General features: G+C 41.6%; 1 protein-coding gene across 7 annotated transcripts in view; it reads left to right on the top strand.

The window, feature by feature from the left end:
• lhfpl2b (LHFPL tetraspan subfamily member 2b) overlaps positions 1–18,193 on the top strand; it is a 177,395-nt gene that overhangs the window by 29,273 nt on the left and 129,929 nt on the right. For 4 of the 7 annotated variants that reach the window (XM_067982663.1, XM_067982664.1, XM_067982666.1 and 1 more), the window contains exons 2-3: positions 1,770–1,860; positions 4,529–4,626. The gene's annotated coding sequence lies outside the window, so the exon portion shown is untranslated. The remainder of the gene's footprint in view (positions 1–1,769; positions 1,861–4,528; positions 4,627–18,193) is intronic. The other 3 variants (XM_067982669.1, XM_067982670.1, XM_067982668.1) reach the window with 3 other exon arrangements.

Raw genomic sequence — 18,193 nt, forward strand, 5'->3', positions numbered from 1 at the left:
AGGGTAACTCCACACAGAATAAGCGTCCAGATTCACAACTTTACTTAGAATTGCATAGAATGTACAGCACGGGAACAGGCCATTTGGCCCAACTGGTCTGTACCGGTGTTTATGCTCCACAAGAGCCTCCTCCCTCCCTACTTCATCTAACCCCATCAGCATAACCCTCTATTCCTTTCTCCCTTGTGTTTATCTAACTTCCCCTTAAATGCATCTATGCTATTTGCCTCAACTACTCCTTGTGGTAGCAAGTTCCATATTCTAACCACTCTCTGGGTAAAGAAGTTTCTCCTGAATTCCCTATTGGATTCATTAGCGACTATCTTATATTTATGACCCCACAACTTTACAGCATCTGCTCTCAGTAAAACCAGGACCCTACTTTCGTGTCGGCTAAGTGTTGACAAAAATGACTGCTCAGCAGCAGAGCAGCCTATGATTTCTTCAGTGCCTTATAAGCTGGACGGGCTGTGGAAGCTGGTGAATTAATAGGTTAGAAAATGTCGAGTTAATTTAAAAAGAAACTTAAAACATAGCCTCTGGTTTATCTGAATGAAAAACCCTGATGTAAAGAGGGCTGTAAATGAGTGGGTTACACTGGGTATTGACCTCTTCTGTTCTGTGTGTCCTTGTGCTGTCAGAGAATTCCTCTTCCCCTCCCCCACATCTCACATTGACATTTGCTCTACGTGCTGAGAAAGCTGCCAGCATTGTGGTGGGGCCCTGGAGCTCTCGAGTGCGAGCGAGTGTGTGGACATGTCCTGCTCACACCAAGCTGTGCAGCGACAGATGGGGATGGACACCCAAAGGATCTGTGATAAATCAGAAACTCTTGGTCCTTCTTTGTTCTTTTGGGCATTCATGGGTGATAATAAGATTAGAATCTGCTCAGCTGTCCGCTGTTACACAGCAGTATTCTAGAGCTGGCCGATGGCCATTGTAATTTTTAAAGAAAAGGGATCTTTTGACTGTCAAATTTACAAAGGAGTGGATACAAAGTTGGATTTTTTTTTTGAATTTTGACTGGTTCTTGATAAATGTGAGCATTTATTATAACTTTGCTAATGCAAAGCTCTTTTTTTAAAGAAAAGCAATTTCTGAAGCACTCACTCGAACACTCTGGTATTCAGTTAATTTATAACCTGCACCTGAACCAGTGTTAATTCTGGAAAGGGGTGATATCGATGGAGCTCTTCATCAAAGCTGCTAACATTGGTTTCTGTGTTGTTAAACTGGCCGTTTAATAGGTAGTCGATGTTATAGTGACAGGTGCTAAGTCATACTAAAATTAGCTGATCTACCTCGGATTCATCGCCAAATCGTGCATTTTCTAGCAACGGGGGTGTACATGAAGCCAGCAAAATTTACCAAGATGTGTCTGACACGCCAGTAATTTGTCAGTTATTTGGGCAATTAGGTTCCATGACTGGCATTGTGGAAACAGAAGGTACTTAATATATATTTAACACTTGTTGTCATGACGATGAAAGGCTGTTAGTATTTTAGACCGGCCCCATCCTAGAATGCTATTCAGTTGGTGCATGTTTCTGATTTAGATAACAAGTGAGTGTTTGTGCATTGTTGGTATGTATGTTGTGCAATGCTTTGACTCACTGGACGCTGTATGTGTACGAATATTAATTGCAAACCAGTTGATCTGAAAGTTTACTTTTTAAATCATTTTCCTGTTCTCCTATTTCAATTGTTTAAATGTGTATATGTACCAGAAACATGTTGTAATCGGCACATCTCTTGTCTGTCCCACTCAGGCCATTTATTCACTAATGTTATCACGGTCGGACTGGCTGACCTGCGAGAGGACACCATTGACTGTTCAGGAGAGGAGGGAGCTGAGCACTGGTGAGCGGAGGGCACAGCTATTCACAAATATTCAGAACCTTTTCTCAAACATCATTGAAAAATATTGTTCGTTTTTGACAGGCTATTTTCCCCCCCCCAAAAAAAAACAACTCTTCTCCCTTCCTTTGCACTGGGGTACAGCTCCTTAGGAGCCAGCAGCCCCTCCTGTACCTTAACCAAATGGCTAGTCTTCAAGTGTACGTGAAGAAGGGAGCTTCAGTGGTTTATTTGACTGTTGGGAATATTACAGTAAAGTCCAATCCTGCATAGTGAGCAGAAGCTACAACCCCGCCCTCCACTGCCAAGCCCAGAGACACTGAAGCAATGTATAGCACTCCTACTGTTCCCCTGTCTGTCTATCCAAAGTGTACGGACTCCCCCTTCCCCCACCCTCCTCCCCCATCTTGATCGTTGAAAATTATTTTTATTTTAGTTTCTCCCTCAGTCTTTAGGTTTGTCGATGCTATGCAACAGTTGAGATTGCTGTCAGCTCACCTACTCTCAGGTGTCTGCTGCTTGAGTAGCTGTTGGGAGGGACACAAATTGATGTGGGGCGGGGAGGGGTGACATGTCTACGGACCAGTTTCATCCTCTGCGGAGAGCTATCAAGTCTTATTTATATGGAGTTAGACTTTCTCATCTGGTAGAATATTTTAATCAATCTCCAAAAGTGAAATCTTTTCGATTATGAAGGGGTTTGATAGGGCAGATGTGGAGAAGATGTTTCCACTTGTGGGGAGTCCGAAATTAGGGGCCATAAATATAAGAGTCACTAATTGATCAAATAGCGAATTCAGGAGAAATGTCTTTATTCGGAGAGTGGATAGAATGTGGAACTCGCTACCACATGGAATAGTCGAGGCGAATAGCATAGATGCATTTAAAGGGAAGGTAGATAAGTACATGAGGGAGCAAGGAATAGAAGGATATGCAGATAGGGTTAGATGAAGTAGGATGGGAGGAGGCTCGTGTGGAGCTCGTGTGGCACGGACCAGTTGGGCTGAATGGCCTGTTTCTGTGCTATGGACTCGATGAAATTCTATGATCTTTCTCACTCTTTTTGACCATCGATCTCATTCCTAACACTTCTCTAATGTTAGCAGTCCTGCTGCCATCAGCCTCCCCTGACTACATAACTTGAGAATGAGTGACAGCAGTTGTGTACAAACCCATATTCAGTCACTCTGTGGCACAGACACATGCCGCATCTTCCTACTGCCGTTTGATTGGGCAGGATAATTTCATTTTTCCAGGGTTGCAATGGTGACCAGCCACTTATCTGTCGAGCTAGGGTTTGTTATAAAGTACTTGCAGTCTCCTTTTGGAATGTTAATCTCCAGTTGAACGAGAGAGGTACAGTGAGTAACGATGTTCACACTAGTGCCGCTGGGACCAGTCTGTTGCAGACAGTCACTTACTTAAATAAAGGTGGATTGCCAGAAGCTGACATTTTGAGTGCTCACGTGTGGAAGGGTCAGTAAATCCAGAAAATGCTTTAGCCTTCCAGTGTCCCGGGGTCGGGAAACCCGGCAGTGACGGGGGCGGGAACTGCCGGCTCCACAATGTAAGTGCCTTTTCCAGCACTACCTGTGGACCAGGCGGAGCAGGAATGCTCCCCCGATGGCGCCTCTCTCCCTCCAGCCCCAATCTCTCTCCACCCAGCCTGATGACCACCCACCACCCCGGCCAATTGCCGGGAACCGTCGCCAAGGGTCCCTGGCTGCGGCCTCCCGCCATTGATTCTCTCTCCCGCCCTCCCCCAGCCCCTGCCGGCCAGGTTGTCAATTTGGCTGGCTGCTGGGTGGAAAATGCTTCCAAAAAATGATAATGAGGTCCTGCTGTTAAGTTCGGCAGGACCTCCCCGTCCTCGGCCGTTTTCAGCCTCCCCCGCATCCTCCCTGTCTCCCCATAAATATCAGGACCAGTGACTTCGGAAAAGCTGCTGGGTGACTTGGAGTGACACAGGGAAGATGTTTTTTTTAAATTAAAATAAAATAAATGACCTTGCAATATTTACCACACAAATGTCACATGGTGGAGGTCTTCAGCATTGTAACCATTTAGGAAATGCAATTTTCCCACATTTCCATTGATCCAATCCACTTAGCTAAAAACCAATACAAGAGCCTTGTGAACCCAGAGCTTGTAAAAATAGAAAATTGTCTTTTTACAAGCTGCTCATTCCCTCTCCGCGCCAACCCCCCCCCCCCAAAAAAATCACACCGCGATGCCAGCAGCTCAGTCCGTCTGGTCATTCTTTGTTGAGTCCGAATGGTCATCAGGGAAAGACCTTTGCTTTATTGATCTGCTTTTAAGGCCCAAGATTCCCCCTTGACTGGTTGCTGACAATGAACAATTTGCATTTAGTTCTAAGACTGTAAATAATACACTTCAATTCCTGAGAACTTGGGGCTGCATTATAGTGTAAATTTCTATATTTGCCTTTTTCAAAAAATCTTGTGATGCAGAATCGGGCACATCCATTTAAAGCTGTTGTTGGACTTTAATCACAGTTCAGAAGTGGTTTCTCATTGCTCACTGAAAGAGGATCTCAGGGGATAGGTTGCATATGTTTGTACTTGTGTTTACACACTGGTTTATTAGCTCTCTATCTTTAAAACACTGGCTTTTAATCAGATGCTCTAATCTGACGTTGACTTTTTTTCAGAAATGAATGTCTTGAAAACCAGGCCTGAGTTCTAGTGTGTGTCCGTAGGTACTGACTTCTCATCTCAACCTTTTACCTCCATTCTTTATTCAGATGGGGTAGGTCCAGTATCTAAAGTGAAAAGAATGTTTGAAAGGGGAGTTTAATTCCCAGAACTATCTCCTTCTTATTTGGGGTTATGCATATTGGGGAGTACAGTGCTGATATATTTTCTCATATGTAGCTGGAGAATCTGCCCTTGAGTGAGGAATCAAATGGCCTGCTCACACACAGCATGAAATTTGCTTTCTAACAAAAACACCTTTCTTGTCAATGAAGCCATGGCTTGGACAACTTTCGTTCTCACTGCCCCATGGGTCATTCATTCCCCCCGCGCTCAATGAATGCAGTTTTTTGCCTTATAGTGGCTACAGCCTTTCCGTTCTCGGCCTCAAAGAGATGCTCTGGTCTGTAACCACGCACAGGAAACTTAATGTTTGCTGCAAGCTGAGAGCTTACTCCTGCCAGACCATGCTGAAAGTAATACAAATGTTACAACGTTTGGCTCAAGTTAACATATTTCTGGCTGTCGGGCCACATTGGGAAACCTTCAGCAATAATAAGAGGAAAGAAAGATAAAAAACGTACATTTGCATAACACCTTATCGCATCTCAACACGCTTCACATACAGTGAATTACTTTGAATGCCATTGGCTGTTGTTATGTAGACAAATGTGGCAACCACTTTTCCTGCAGCAACATTGCACAATCAGCAATGAGATTATAAATATAATAAGTGGTGTGCTGTACTATAAAGGTTATGTTATTAACAAAGACATAATAAGGGGGGGGGAGGGGTGAGGGATAGTTTCAGTCGTTTACCAACCATAGTGACATTTGAAGCACTGAGTGAAAATCTTTATAAAACAAATACAATAGTTTGTTACTATTAACATTTTGATATACCATGTACTGTTTCTGGATTTCACATTCATAGATTAAAAACAATGCAGTATTCATAAAAGTATTGTTTTCTGTACTTTATATTGTACTTTCTCCCATATTCCTTTTTCTCCCCTCCTGAGTCTGCCTCACATTCTGCACTGTACTTTGTTACAGGGCATGGCAACCCAGTTCACAGACACCTCCATGAATGTCTGCAGCGATGTTTCTTGATTGACCTGCCAGATAATGTGCCTGATTCTGTGCAGCTCAATCTGCTGTTAGTCAACTTTAGGCTAAGACTTTGGTATCCTTAGTGCATTCTCAATGGGTGTTAAGAAATCAGAGCAGGCTTTACTGCATTGCTATTGAGTATTAGGACTTTAATTCCTAATGCATGCCCAGACATGTTTGTTAAACAGTTATGGTTTCAGTGTGTGTCAGAAAATGTAAAAAGCGACCAAAAATTAAATGTTGAATGCAGTTTGTTTGCAGGTGATTTTAATTTTGTTTTTATATCAGATACCAATACTTCAAAGAATATACCTTCACAGTGCCAAGGGTTTTGAGACTCTGGAGTAGATATAGAATCAGTTTAATTTGTTCAGATACTTTAATCATTTCAGACTGAAATGGAACAGCATTTTAATTTTGGCAGAACTCTGGTGCTGACTGTAAACTTTGAGCAATTAATGACCTGTTGGAGGTAGGATTTCTTGATTACTCCCATAGATTACTTCCAGCATTCTGAATGCAACCCACTTATAAACATTCATCAAATGCTTTTGGTATTTGATACCTACAGTTCTCCAGCTGCAGGCTCTGTTCGTTCAGTCCCTTGTAGTTATGGTCTACATTTCACGTTGCTCTTGTGTCATTGTGCCAACAACTCAGGAGTAGCCACAGATTGAAAATATTTTCAAAGTTTTTCTTGGGCTTAGGTTTAGTGCATTAAATGCAGATTGCCGTTCTTTCCACAGTGGGTGGAGGTGATTGTCCATGTTGGCAGTTTTTTCCTTAACAGCCTTAAGAATGTAAATGCCACCCAGTGTTCTGGCAGCCATTTCATTCCACCGCGCTGGCATGACATGGGCAAATAGGCCACCTGGGATGTACATTGAGCCCTTTCAGAGAGGAAAAGAAAACTGGAGTCCTGACCTGCTGAGAATACCCCAGGCTGTGTCTAGGGCGAGAGAGAGACACTCTGAGGAGAACACTCTGAGCTGTGTCTATTGAGAGCTGACAGGGGTGATGTCAGGAAGCACCTATGCACAAAAAGAGAGCAAAAATTTTGAATGCTGTCCCCCAAAGAGCTGTTGAGGCTAGGCCAATTGAAAATTTCAAAACTGAGATTGATAGATTTTTGTTAGGCAAGGGTATTAAGGGTTACGGAACCATGGCGGGTAGATGGAGTTAAAATATAGATCAGTCATGATCCAATTGAATGGTGGAACAGGCTTGAGGGGCTGAATGGCCTACTCCTGTTCCTATGAAAGCTGTCAAGGGTGATGAAAGTAACAACCACAATGGGGAAGAGACCAGTAGAAGAAAGAAGAGTTAGTAGGAGGTTTTAACTACTTCCTTAAAGGCTGGACATCACTTTTCCAAGGCATAATTGTAGCTTCTAATCATAAAGGGGAACACTAAAAGCCTAGTGCCGATGCTCCACTGCTTTTAACCACCGTCACTAACTCAGATCAAGATACTCACCGTTGCCTGTTCAGCTAGTGAGAAAGTCACGCTTGTACCTCGTAGGCATCAGCTTTCAGACATTCTTTGAATTGTCCTGACAGCTTGCAGACCCTTGTTGCCCTGACAGATTGCATTCTTTCTTTATCCCAACAGCTGGCACATTATCTTTAGCCCGACAGCTTCCAGTCGTGCCCGCTGCCGACAGCTTCCAGGCATACCGTGTGCTTTCATGCTTGAACCTGGCATGACCTGTATGTCAGAGATTTGCAAATGTATCTCATCTGTCCCATTTGGCTTTGTTGCTTGATTTAGGCCTTTTTGCCCTGTTGCCTGTAAAAACTCAACTCCAAAAAGGGTTAATTGAAAAATTTATGTGTGACCTCAAAACCCAAAGTAATCCATAAATGCGGCATGAAATTCTAGTTTATTGTTATTAATAATAATAGTACATTTTTCTTCGATGCTGTGTGGTAAACCAACTACTAAAAGTGTGGATACAAATTCTGCTGAATCCTGCAAACTCCGTATGCTCCACAGTTGGCCTATTGTGCTGTGTATTGTGTAGTCGTTTGCAAGTCTATTCTTTGCAATCTATACTTTTGGGATTAGGTCAAAGGGAAGGTTTTGCTGTAAAACATTGGGTGTTCTGAAAGAGTTATTGTGAGCGAGGAATAAATTAAATGTCTGCAGTGTCTGAATACAATGTCAAATTAAATTTAATGCAACTGTCAGCTTTCAGGGAATGCCACGTAGGGTAGTGGAAATCTGGAACTATCTCCCCCGAAAGGCTGTGGATGCTGGGTCAATTGAAATTTTCAAGATTGAGATTGATAGATTTTTATTGGGTGGGCGAATCAGGGGATATGGAGTAAAGGTGGGTAAATGAATTGAGGTACAGACCAGCTATGCTCCAATAGAATGGTGGAACAGGCTTGAGGGGCTGAATGCCCTACTACTATGTACCTTTGCAGTAGTAAAACACAGCAAATATAAACCAAGATCACTCCCATGTGTGTTCCCATGATAGTGCATTGTTTTAATGCATAAAACCTACTTATTACTGAACATCAAAGCATTTCCTAGCTGCTTTAACACATAAGCAGAGAACACAGAACTTAAAATGAACAAAGTAGGCTAATGAGAAGAGATTAGGAAGAAGTGAGAAAAAATGCTTCCGTTTATATAGGGGCTTTTATGGCCCAGTTTGCTTCACAGCAAATGAAGTACTTTTGAAATGCAGTCACTGTTGTAATGCAGGGAAATGCAATAGTCAATTTAGGCACAGCAAGATCTCACAAATAACAATGAGATAAGTGACCAGATAATTGCTTTGTGATATTGGTTGAGAGATAAATGTTTGCCAGGTCACCGACTGTCTTCACACGATGGGAAAGCCACAGCAGCTTCCCCACTCAGACCACTAATTAAAATTGTAGTCGGATCTTGATGATGTCATCATGCATATGCATATGCAAAGAAGGACTCTGCTGGCTTTCCATGCCGCCTGCTCAAAGCAGGTTAAATTTGGAACGGTGAGTTCCTGGCAACTTTCTGGCTGGCAAGTAACCTGGGTGATTTTAGGTTTAAATTAGCCCTACATTTTAAAACCTTGAACTGGAAGTGGTGGAAATTCCTTCTAGGCCTATTTTCGGGCCTGAAATGGGCACCACACACTGAGCACCACCAAGAGGCTCTAGGTTGGCTCTTGGGCCTTGGGCCTCATTAATGTTATTTGGGCAGGTTGCTGGCATCTGTCATACCTCCAAAGGCAGCTCGTCCACTTTAAAAAGATAAATGTCAGGCCACTTGACTCGTTAGCAGAGGCCCAAAGGTAAGTCCCAGGACGGGTGATTGAGCAGCAATGTGAGGGGGTGGTGGTGGTGATCACGAGTACAGTGGAGTCGGGAGCATGCCTGCTACTCCTGGTTCTACATGAATGATTTTTGAAATTTTTGGGGGAAAGATTGCCTTTTGTTGGCAGTCATGTTTAGGTCGAAGCGGCAGCTGAAGAATCCCAAGTGGTGACTCCTGCTCTGCTCATTATGCTCCAATTTAGGCACAGGGAAACTAAAACAGCCATTAGGCCCCTCATTTACATATGTAAGAGGCCTAATGCCTGTTTTTGATGGTTGCCGGGGTGCCTGAATAAAGGCCTGATCTAACATTGGGTCAGGCGTCTCTGGGCGCAGGACATTGGTTCCCAAAATTGGCGCCTGCTGCGCCCATTTTACGGGTGCAATGAGGTCCAGTTTCTACCCAGAATTCTTTGTACCAAACCAGGATATACAAACCTCCTAGTCCCGATGAAGCACCATTATAGTTAGTACAGAAGTTAAAAGCTTCACAACGTGACCAGAACTGCTTGGTCAGTCACTTTGAGTTGGTGTAATGAAGGTCAGACTGTATATGAATCAGAAAGTCGATGCCTCACAGCAGCTGTGTACTTTCAATATTAATGAACAGTTAAAAGTCGGATCAGTTCAATGCATTTTTATATCTTTGAGAAAGTATGATACCATTTTATGAGTAACCAAGTTAGAATTCTTCTGATTTCATAAATAACATGAAAATAAATGCACTTTTCTGATGTGACCTATTATTTCACTTAAGTCATGTTGGTTATTTGAACTTTGTAGTTCATATCCATGTGAATAAGCTTTGTTGTGATTTTCAAATTCGAATCAAATTTATTTAGTTTCCCCCCCCCCCCCCCCTAAACTAGTGGCCATAAATATAAGATAGTCACTAATAAATCCAATAAGGAATTCAGGAGAAACTTCTTCATCCAGAGAGTGGTTAGAATGTGGAACTCTCTACCCCAAGGAGTAGTTGAGGTGAATATCGTGGATGCATTTAAGGGGAAGCTAGATAAACACGAGGGAGAAAGGAATAGACGGATATGCTGATAGGGTTAGATGAAGAGGGGTGGGAGGAGGCTCATGTAGAACATAAACATGACATAGAATGGTTGGGCCGAATGGCCTGTTTCTGTGCTGTACATTCTATGTAAAGTCACACTGATGTAATTAAATTAAGACAAACTCCTGGCAGAGGGCATAAATCTAGCTGCGGGTGTGTCCCTCCGCCTCTCCACAGTAAAAGTCCGGAGTCAGGATTTAATTGTGTGTTTAGCTCCAAATTTGGATGTCCGACTTGCAATTCTCTTAAAATATGCGGAAGCATAAATATCAATTGGGTATAAAATAATAGAAAAATATGTCGGGGGATTGTAAGGTGCAAAGAAAAAAGATTTTAAAAAGTTGTTTGAAAGGTGAGACTTTCTGCTGTGTTTGTGCTGTGATGGCTCACAGAATGAATGACAGACTTTGGTGCTTTTACTCCTGAAAGACCTCAATCTCACGAGTACCCAACAGCCTGACGCAGGATTGAAAGAATCCTTGAACTCCGAATCACTGGGGAGGTTGTGCATGGTTTACTGTCTGAGATTATCCTGGAATCTTAAATTAATTCTAGAGAGCAGCACGTGATGCTGAATGTGGATTATCATTTAGTAGATTTGCAGTCATGATTACAGAATCATGAATCTTTAAATGTGAGACCATCATACATCAAAACATGTGGAGAGCTCTCAATATCCTCATCTGTCATGGCACATACTGCCGGTTTAAAAAAACAGACCACAAACAGAACCCACACACTCTGCAATGTAAAGTCCCCCCCGCCACCCCAAAAAAAACATACATGGGAATCAAGTCTATAATTTATCTCGGTGCTTTATCCTAACATAAGGGGCCCAAAACTGGGCACAGAGTTCTTACTGTGGCCTAACCAATGACTTTTGTAGGTTTAACTTCACCTCTACCTCTTGAAGGGTGAAAAGGTGCCTTATTCCAGGATGGATATCAAGGCCACAAAAAGGGTGCAGAAGAAATTCACCAAGGTGATACCAGGGACGAGATGCTTTAGTTATTAAGAAACATTAGAGAAACTGGGGCTCTTAAATTGATGATCCTCCATGAATGACCGCCCTATCAGAGGAAATAATCTTTCCCTAGCCACCCCATCAAAACACTTCCATTTTTAGAAACCTATTAAATCTCAGTTTTCTCTGCCCCGGTGGAAATAGTTCCAGTATCTCAAATCTCTCCTCGTAACTATAGCTTCCCATCTCTGGCACAATTCTGATGAATCTATGCTGCTTTCTATAATGGGGTGCTCCTAGTACTCTTAACTGTGGCCCAACTATTGCCTTATACCATGTTTATAATTACCTCTTTGCTCTTGTTGTCTATGCTCCTATTTATAAAACTCAAAATGCCTTTTTAAAAATGTTTTTATCTTCCTGCTTGCACACCACTGCCATTCTTGCTCACCTACACTGGCACCATTGCTCCCAACTCATTGAAGTTATAATCCTCTCCCACATCCTCAAAACTCTTCCTCCAGCTGCATATCTTTGACCATTGTACATCACTCCCTTGCATTGCCTCACCATTGATGGCAGAGCCTGCAGCTGTCCTCCACTGTGGAATTCCTTCCCTAAACCCTTCTGCCTCTCCACGCTCTTACTTGCTCTTTTAAAAACCTTCTCAACATCAATCTTTTTGACCAAGCTTCTCACCAAATTCTCCCACCATGGCTAAGCACTTTTTCTTTTTATTTATTTTTATCAATTTCTTTTACCTTTTGTGGAAAGTGAATTGAGATGTTTTCTATATTAAATGCATTTTGTTGTTACTGCTGTAATTTCTCCAGTATAGTCAGGACCATTGTTTTTATTTTAAAGTAAGGACCTTAAGAGATTCCTGCAGCTATGTCAGAAACTTGGCCTTTACACTTCAAAATGACACATTGCTTTTGAAATGTTGTGTTGACCAATTTCCTGGAGTTTCCTATTAATTTCTCATGTGCCTTGTGTGGCTGCCTGGCTGAAAGTTTGTAGATTGTTCAGATATTAAATGATCCATTTTTGGTTCCTCAGAATTCACACGTAGTGCTGAAATTATTATAATTTTGAAAATAAAGCCAAATAACTACATCTGGTTAAAAGGCCAATTGAAAACTCTTGGGTACATGGATCAACAGAGTATCTCACTGCAATGTTCAGATGCTACAGTTTGCTCTGCTGCAATGGAAACTTTTCGCTAATGGGCTTCACACAAATTGTTGAGTCCCCCATTACATCATTTACCTAGAATTCTTATGAGAGGAGGCGAAAACTATGTCCTGGCAATTGAGATGGCCAAAATAGGGAAACAGTGTTCAGACAAGGAGTGAGTAATGAAAGTAATGAGTTCATTACAGAGGTTTAGTTTCCCGTTAATCTTCTCCAACTAAGTGAACTCCCAGAATTTTCTGTGAGCTCTGTTGAGTTCCACATCCCTGCCAAACTCAAGAAGGCGAAGACTCTCAAAATGAATTATGTGATCATCCAGTAGAAGACATTTAATTTCTAAATGATGTAAAATTGGAATTGTTATAAAGCAACCGATAAGATGAGAAAATAAAGGCAATTTGGCTGTTAAAAAGGAGTCAGTGCCCTCAGGAAATTACAGAATCATAAAAATATCATCACAGAAGCAGGCCAATCAGTCTATCACGCTGAGGCTAGTGTGAGCTCCACACTCAGGCTATCTATCCCTAACCCATTTTCTTGCTCTCCCTGAAGCAGTTAATATTTTCCCTCCTCAGATCATAGAATCATATAGCACAGAAAGAGGCCATTTGGCCCATCGTGCCTGTGCCGGCACTTTGAAAGAGCTATCCAATTAGTCCCACTCCCTTGCGCTTTTTCCATAGCCCTGCAAATTTTTCCTTTTTAAGTATATATCCAATTCCCTTTTGAAAATTACTATTGAATATGCTTCCACCACCCTTTCAAGCAATGCATTCCAGATCATAACTCGCTGCGTAAAAACATTTCTCCTCATTTCCCCCCTGGCTTTTTTGCCAATTATCTTAAATCTATGTCATCTGGTTACCGACCCTCCTTCCAGTGGAAATAGGTTCTCCCTATCTACTCTATCAAAACCCCTTGTAATTTTGAACACCTCTATCAAATCTCCTCTTAACCTTCTCCAGTCTCTCCACATAACTGTAGTTCCTCATCCCTGGTACCGTTCTAGTAAATCTCTTCTGCACCCTATCTAATAAAGTGTGGTGCCCAGAATTGGACACAATACTCCAGCTGGGGTCTAACCAGTGTTTTATAAAGGCTTAGCGTTACTTCCTTGCCTTTGTACTCTATGCCTCTATTTATAAAGCCAAGGATCCCATATGCTTTTTAACAGCCTTCTTGACATGTGCTGCTACCTTCAAAGATTGGTGTACATACACCCTTGGGTCTCTCTGTTCCTGCACCCCCTTTAAAATTGTATCAATTAGCTTATATTGCCTCTCCTCATTCTTCCTACCAAAAAGTATCACTTCTGCCATGTGTCTGCCTATTTCATCAGTCTGTCTACGTCCTCCCAAAATCTATTACTATCCTCCTCATTGTTTCCTACATTTCCGAGTTTCGTGTCATCTGCAAACTTTGCAATTATGTCCTGTATACCCAAGTCCAGGTCATTATTATATATCAAAAAGAGCAGTGGTCCTAATACTGACCCCTGGGGAACACCACTGTATACCTCTCTCCAGTCTGAAAAGCGACCGTTCACCACTACTCTCTACTGTCTGTCTCTTAGCCAATTTTGTATCCACGCAGCCACTGTCCCTTTAATTCCATGGGCTTTGATTTTTGCTAGCAAGTCTATTATGTGGTACTTTATCAAGCGCCTTTTGAAAGTCCATATACACAACATCAATCGCACTATCCTCATCAACACTGTCCGTTACTTCATCAAAGAACTCAATCAAGTTACTCAAAACATGACTTGCCTTTAACAAGTCCATGCTAGTTTTCATTTATTAACCCATACTTTTCCAAGTGCCAATTAATTTTGTCCAGGATTATTGTCTCTAAAAGTTTCCCCACCATCAATGTTAGACTTAATGCTAAATTTTGAATAACTGAGGTTTGGACTAGTGCTCTGAATTTTAATTCTGAACCCAACACCTGTCAGATTTGCCTAATCAAACATGAGTCAAATGAAATCGTGTTTGAAATGAAGTCTCCCGTTGCAGCACTGGCTCAGGTGTATAGGACCCAGTCATACAAATCATGGCCTGAGGCTTAGATCTGCTGTCAATGAGTGTCAGCCTTGGCTCAGTGGTAGCATTGTGGGTTCAAGTCCCACTCAAGAGACTTGAGCACATAATCTAGGTTGACACTTGAATGCAATACTGAGGGAGTGCCGCACTGTCTGGAGTGCCATCTTTCGGATGAGACGTTAAAATGAGGCCTCGTCTGCCCTCCCAAGTGCACGTAAAAATCCCATGGCACTATTTCAAAGAAAAGCAGGGGAGTTCTCCAGGTGTCCTGGCCAATATTTATCCCTCGACCAACATCACTTTAAAAAAGAAACAGATTATCTGATCATTATCACATTGCTGTTTGTGGGACCATGCTGTGCACAAATTGGCTGCCACATTTCCCATATTACAACAGTGATTACACATCAAAAGTACTTCAATGGTTGTAAAGCACTTTGGGATGTCCTGAAGTCGTGAAAGGCGCTATATAAATGCAAGTGTTTCTTTTCTTCTATGATTAGTTCTTAATGCATTATTCCCCCTTTGTCTTTGTCTACCTTACCAGGGTGAGGCTGTGCTTGGTAGGAGCACACAGTTGTAGTCTTCACAATCCATCTACAGGCAAAATGGCAGCCTGAGAGCTTAGCAGGATTGCCTACAATTATTGATTGCAATTAAATAGATTTCATTTTTGATTTGGCAGATTGTCAGTGGTAGAATCACATATATATGTTATTGTACCCCAAGTAGTGTTAAATAAAGTGCTCTTTTAATAAACCACATTGACTTTCTCTGATTAATCTGATCACAGTGTTAATCAGGTGCTAGATGTTTATCTTTAGTATTTTCAATTGTTGCCATGGAAAATGTGTTTGATAAACTCTCCTCGTTTGCTTCGAAACACACAATGTGATGATATAAATCGTATTGAAATACTTCGTACCCTCACTTGTGAGTGATATTATGATAAAAATAATGCACGCTTTTCTCCATCTCTAGAAAGGTTTTTTTTGAGAACCGTGCCCCCCCCGACTTTTTCAAAATAATGATATGAGGGTATACATTAGTGTTGGCAATGTTATCGTATAAATGTTTAATGTTGCATGTATCGAGTTCCTCTCCCTGTTCATTTACCAGATCCATTAGTCCGTTAAAATAAACAGGCTAATATCACTGTTAAAGAGTGGAGAGAGGAACTTGCTACACGTGCATTGAGCATTCATGCAGTAACTTCGACAGAAGTTTCTACCCTATACTATCTAGTTTAGGTAATGGTAAATGGCAATAAATGATTGGAGATTTCCCCCCATGGCTAGAATGATTCCATTGACAATCAATGAACAGGGGCTCAATTTGAACTTTTTACTTTTGTAATTTTTAACCTTGCTAATTGACATTGCAGCGAATGAAAATGGTTTAGACGGTAGAATTTGTCTCATTGAATTTAATTTCATGGAGTTGATTATCGAATGGGACTCACTTTTAGCATTTCCTTAAATCACATCTATAAATCACCTGAGCTCTTACAGGGTGGTCTGTAAGCTTCCTTTGAATCAGGACTGGTTCCAATTCAGTCGAAGCTGACAAGAGGTCATTAAATCTGGATCTGCTACACTGTTCCTGCTCCTGCTGTCGCTTTAAGCTGTTGTATAGTAATTCCTAGATCATTACAGAAACTCCCTACCACCACCACACTTACACCATCACCACAATACAAGATCCTCTTGAGCGTGCAACAAGGTTCTAAAGCAAAAATCACTAGACTAACTTTGGATCTGCACACTGAGACATTAAGCTTATTAATCTGTAATTTTATTTTTCAAACACAGTATTTTATACCTGTTGAAAGTAGCATTTGCGAAAAGAAATCTAGGGATATTTCTGAATGCAAAGCTGCCCATTCTGGTTGTGAGGTATCTCCACATCTGTACACTCCGAGTCTGTTTCTGTGAATGGGGGAAGCTGGACGATGTGGAAGAGTGGAGGGATTTTGGCAGTTCAGGTTCACAAGATATTAAAAGCAGCACCTCAAGTGGATAAAGCCATTAAAAAAAAGCTTTAGGAGTACTGGGTTTTATAGCAAGAGGTATAGAATATAAAAGCTGAGACGTAATGGTGAATCTATATAAATTCTTAGTAAGACCACAGTAGTTTTTGTAGTTTTGGACTCCAGACTATAGGAAAGATGTTGAGGCAATAGAGAGGGTACAGCACAGATTCACCAGGATACTGCCTAGTATGAGGAAATACAAATTCAAAGAAAGGGGCTGTTTTCATTAGAGCAAAGAAGATTACAGGCTAATTGGATAGAGGTGTTTAAAATTATGAAGGGATGGTTCAGGGTGGATAGAAACAAACTGTTACCAATAACTAAGGGGATTAGAACAAGGGGACATAACTATAAAATTAAATGTAAGAGATTTAGGAGAGACAGTAGGAGAATTTTTTCTATACAAGGGTTGTGAGGCTGTGGTATGGAACTCTGGAGTTAGTGATTGAAGCAGAGAACATGTAAATACTTAAGAATAGGTTAGATAGATGGTTGAAGGAAAGAGGAATAAAGGGATGTGGGAACAGGACACGCATTTGGGATTAGGACTACTGATCATGTGAAGGATAAACACCAACACAGACTGGTTGGGCCAAACGGCCTGTTCCTGCCTTGTAATTTTTATGTAATTCTATGTGTTGTAAATGCTGACAACTGTGTGGGGATCTGTGTGTGGTGGTAAGGGGGAAGTGTTGTGTGATATTTTTGGAATTTTAGTGGCTTTTCTCCAGATACAACCTGGTTTTGTAATTGTCTAGGTTGTGTAAAGACAAATGATTATTTATGAAAACCACAGAGACATTTCTTGTTACAGACTTGGAGACTCCATTCCTTCTGTAGGGTTCTGCACCGAAAGCCTATCACCCACCACACAATCTAACAAGGATCTGTTGACGAATTAGATCATTTACCTCATGTAGGCAAACTTTTTCTTTTTGCTATAAACATGTACATGGAGAAATTCCTTTTACAAAGCAAACTTAAGGTGACTACACAGAGTATCAGATTGATTTAGTCAGTTGGTCGTTCTCTTGCCTGAGTCAGAAGGTAGTGGGATCGGGACCCACTACAAGGGACCTGAGCGCATAATCTAGGCTGACACTTCAGTGCAGTACTGAGGCACTGTTGCATTATTGGAGGTGCTGCCTTTTAGATGAGAAGTTAAACCAAGCTGTTGGCTCAATCTCCCTGTTCAGATGGGCGCTAAACATGCCCTGGAACCATTCGAAGAAGAACAGAGAGTTCTCCTGTTGTACTCAGTCAACCTCACCAAAAATAACAGATTAACTATATCTGTGAAGTATCTGCATTTGATGTGGGCACAGCAAAGTTCCACAAACAGTAAGAAAATAACTGACCAGATCATCTGTTTTGGGTGTTGGCTGAGGGATAAATGTTGGCCAGGACATGCAGGGAACTCCCCTGCTCATCTTCGAAAAGTGCAATCTTTTACATCTACCTGAGAGGTCCCTAGATTTAATGTCTCATCCAAAAGACAGTACTCCCTCAGTACTGCAATGAACTACCAGCCTAGATTATGTGCTCAAGTCTCTGGAAAGGGACTTGAACCTATGACCTCTGACACAGAGGCGAGAGTGCTACCACTGAGCCAAGGCTGACAGATAAAAACCAAGAGGCAGAGATGAGCCGATATAAGACTGTAAGACTACAGTTAGAGTACTGTGTGCAGTATCAGGCTCCACACTATAGGAAAGATATTGAGGCTTTAAAGAGGGTACAATGCAGATTCACTAGGAAGCTGCCCAGTATGAGGAATTACCAATATGAGAAAAGACTTAAAAAATTGGGTGTTTTTGGTTAGAACAATGCAGATTATGATAGAAATCTTTAAAATTATGAAAGGGTGAGACAGGGTAGCTAGAAGCAGACTGTTTCCAGTAGT

Source organism: Heptranchias perlo, chromosome 4, assembly GCF_035084215.1.
Source record: "Heptranchias perlo isolate sHepPer1 chromosome 4, sHepPer1.hap1, whole genome shotgun sequence".
NCBI lineage: Eukaryota > Metazoa > Chordata > Chondrichthyes > Hexanchiformes > Hexanchidae > Heptranchias > Heptranchias perlo.